The 4245-nt window shown below is 35.4% G+C and overlaps 1 protein-coding gene across 1 annotated transcript in view; it reads right to left on the reverse strand.

Annotated features, from left to right (window-relative positions):
* MBD5 (methyl-CpG binding domain protein 5) overlaps positions 1-3494 on the reverse strand; it is a 154116-nt gene extending 150622 nt beyond the window's left edge. The window contains 1 exon segment of the mRNA XM_006157649.3: positions 3364-3494. The gene's annotated coding sequence lies outside the window, so the exon portion shown is untranslated.
* Positions 3495-4245: the final 751 nt, after the last annotated feature.

Here is a 4245-nt window from a genome sequence, read left to right on the forward strand (position 1 = left end):
TCTAAGTTTAGAATTTGGTGATACAGTTTTCATAAGCCAGCTTTCATTTTAAAAACCCAAAATAATTTTTTAAATGCGAAAATGAATTTAGAAAAGTAATCTTCTCTGAAAACTGCAGGATAAACTGGAGTTGAATCATTCCAGAAATTTCTTTAATTAGAACTTTTAGTTTTTGTTACACAGGATAACACATGCATTATTTGTTACTACCTTCCTTGCTTTAAGCTTTCTATTTCTGCTTTATTTCTAGTATTGCAGTTTGCTCCCTGTTCTTCCAGTAACTATGCTGCAGTTTATGGTGAGATACAGTTTCTTACTAATTATATTTAACAATTTAATTTCTTAAACTACCATGAGATATCACCTCACATATTAGGATACTATTATCAAAAAGATAAAAGATGGCCGGCCACAGTAGTGACACTGGTTGATGCTACCAATGGCAGCCCGAGGCCACATGGAGGCGTGGACTTGATTCCTAGCTCACTCTAAAAGCTGGGTGTGGGGGTGTGTGCCTGTCGTCTCGCTATTCAGAAAGTCTGTGGTAGCACAGTAACGCCGTTCACAATTTGGGACGGTACTTTTTCTTTTTTTGAGATTTGTTGTTGTTGTTATAGGGCACGTGCACTCGCTGAAGAGAAAGAGACAGAGACAGAAAGCGAGAAATGACCCTCAGGGGGGATGCCCACACTGCAATCCCTTCTCCTCTTGGCATTTTGCATGCACATGTGGCCTGTGTGAGTTTTCTTTTCAGAGAGATTTTTGCTATAGGGTGCATGTGCTAACCGGTGAGACAGAGAAAGACAGAAACAGAAAGTGAGAAATCATTCCCTGGGGAGGATGGCCATGCCACAATCCCTTCTCCATTCTTCTCTTGGGATTTTGAGCATGCACACACATGCACCCAGTGTGAGTTTTAAGCCAACAGGTCTGGGACTTGAACCATGGTTGACTATGTGAAAGTCCAGCAACATAACCATTATGTCATCTGCTGGTCCCACCTGGCATGAGTTTTAAACGACTGGGTTCGGGATGCGAACTGTGGCCAACCATGTGGGAATCCAGCTATGTAACCACTGTCATCTATTGGTCCCATACTCTTTTTAGAATTATTGTTATTTAACTTTCTTTCTTTATTTTAATTTGACTAGAGAAAGACAGAGTGAGAGAAAGAGAAAGCGAGAAAGCAAGCCGCCAGGTCCAGGACTTGAACCGTGGTTGGCCATGTGGGAATCCAGCACCCTTAACCACCATGCCACCTGCTGGCCCAGCCCCATACTTTTTAAGAATAGAAAGATAAAATTTATATAATGGTAGAAAGAGAGTTATAGTTTCTAATGTAACTTCAATAAAAGGAAACTGAGGTTTTTGAATATGTTAACCATTTTGATTTTAATATATGAGGATGAGCAACACTTTTCTTGTCAAAAGTATTTAGTAATTAGTAATAGTTAAATTCTTATAAGGACATTTTAAAGTTGTGAATTGAGTAACAATAATCCTAACCAAAGTGTGTATTTGTTGTAACACTCTACATTGCATTGGAAGTCAATATATTAGCCAAACTATGGCAGACGCAAAATATTGATTAGGAAAAATTATATCTAAAATCAGTGTACAAACTGAAATATTAACTGATAAAATGATATTGGGACCAGCAGTTGGCATAATGGCTATGTCTCTGGACTCCTATGTAGTCAACTGCAGTTTGAGTCCTGGACTCGGTAGCTTAAACTCATGCCGGGCGTTTATGAGTGCGTGCCCAAGATCCTGAGAGGAGAATGGAGGAGAAGGGATTGTGGCGTGGTCATCCCCCTGGAGGGGGGGTGGTGTGATTTCTCGCTTTCTGTCTCTCTATCTGTCTCTGTCTTTCTGGCAAGTGCACACACCCTATAGCAAAACCTCTCCAAAAAAAAAAAAAAAAAAAAGATACAATGTCTATACATCTAATTTATTTTTTCTAAAGAAAGTATTTCATTAACTTTAGTATTTTTAGAGAAATAAGGAAATATACTGAATCTATAAAACAAAAATAGGATGACATACACAATAGACATTTGGGATATATAAATTATATTTTATTCATATGATAGAATTCTTTTTCTTTAATAATTTTATTTGACGTTATTTATTTACTTTATTTTATTTGACCAGAGAGGGACAGAGCGAGAGAGAGAGAGGCAGAGAGGAAGAGAGAGAGAAAAAAATGAGAAAGCAAGTCGCCAGGACTGGGACTCAAACCACAGTTGGCCATGTGGGAGTCCAGAACCCTTAACCACCACGCCACCTGCTGGCTTCCATATGATAGAATTCTGTGCTGCATGAGACTGTGAAATTATTGTTGTGTATGTTGTACATTTAATTTTTTAAATGTAAATTTCCACAATAGCATTAAAATTTTTTCTCTAAATTTTTTTCCCACTGTTATAAAAAATAAAGATTATTTCCCAAGCAGTAGGTTCATGGTAAAATTGAGTGGAGAATACAGAGATTTCCCATATCCACCATGACCCCAAACTACCTCCCCTGTTAACATCCTGAAGACAGATGTTATTTTAAGAAAGAATTCAATGGTTAGATAAGTTAATTTCAAAGACTTTAGTATGCTACTATACACTGATATATATACATTTCTAAGATGATGAATAATAGTGTTTCCTTATGATATGTGTGTGGAACATTTTCATCAGAGAGAATGCTTAGAAACTAAGGTTTTGCAACACTTTTAGAAATTGTCTTTAAAAAAATGATCACATGTGAGTAGAAATATCTATGTATAAGAATGTTCACTGACATTGTATTTATCACAGGGAAAAGCTGGAAATATCTCTTCAATTATATGAAAGTGGGTACATGATTTAAATGAAATCTTTAAACTGATAATGTACAACCATTAAAAAATGTAATCTAGTTGATATTTACTGACATGAAAAATGTGTAATGAAGTGCTCAGTAAAAGAAACAGGGAAGCTTGGAAACATTTTATCCTATGGTTTCATGTCATAATTATTATAATTATATAGATGTTTATTTTATATATAATAAACATGTATAAAAACAACTTAAGAAAGATAAACAACAAAATAGGAAGAGTAGTTTCATCAAGGTAATAAGATTACTTTATTTTTCTGTATTACCATTTTTACACTGAAAATGCATTAATTAAAAAAAAGAAAATGCATTAATTTTATAATTATAAAGGGAAATTTTTTAGAGATAACATATTTTAGTATCTTATCTGAAGATATTGGGTATTTTAATCCAGAAATGTCAGATGTGTTCCATATTTAATATAAATTAAGTCCACAGACAAGAAAATGATCATTGTATAAAGAATCTACAGAAAGAAAATGCAATTCCTACCTTCTGGAGCGAAAGTGATGAAAACATAACAAGCGCTGTGTGAAATCCAGCAGTGAAACAGAGGCAGTAAATCTCCAGACGCTTTATTCCTTTACGAGTCCCTATAAGGGAGTATCTCTTCTCTCTGTAACAGAAATAACATGGGCACACACATTTACTCAGAGTGATTTTCAAAATTATTTAATAATGATATTTAGTTTTAAATTTTTATTTCTAAACATCATTATGTCTCTGTTAAAGAACCAAAGAGGCTCAGCTTTCAAAATACCATAGTTAATAACCAGAAATAATGAAAGAGACTATTATATTCCTTATTTTTATGTTTATTAATATATACTGAAGAAATATATTTAAGAATTTTAAAATTGTCATTAAAAATAGCAATGTATTTGTGCATACTTACTCTCTGCCTGGGTGTAAGGTCTTTTCGATCTCATTGAACCTACCCAATGTCATTTTATTCAGTATTTCTTTTATTTTAAAATTTGACTACAGGGTGCAGGGCCTCATCAGAGAGAGAGAAGGAGAGAAAGAAGGAAAGTGAGAAGTCACCCCCAAGGAAGGATGGCCACACTGCAATTCCTTGTCCTCCATTCTCCTCTTAGGATTTTGGGCAAACACACACATGTGCCTGGCATGTTTTGCAAGCCACTGGTCCAGGACTTGAATGCACAGTCAGATGTGGGATCCAGCTGCCTCATTTACCATGCCCCTGGCTAGCCCCATTCATTATCACTCCAGCAATCTTTATTAGGTGCTCACTCTATGTCAGGCACTGCAGGAGGCACTTGAGACACAATAGTGATCATAACCATAATACGAGACAGGCATTAACAGCCCCACTTTATCTATTTATTTTGTCTTTTTCAAAAAGATTTTTGC

Source organism: Tupaia chinensis, unplaced genomic scaffold, assembly GCF_000334495.1.
Source record: "Tupaia chinensis unplaced genomic scaffold, TupChi_1.0 Scaffold000549_1, whole genome shotgun sequence".
NCBI lineage: Eukaryota > Metazoa > Chordata > Mammalia > Scandentia > Tupaiidae > Tupaia > Tupaia belangeri.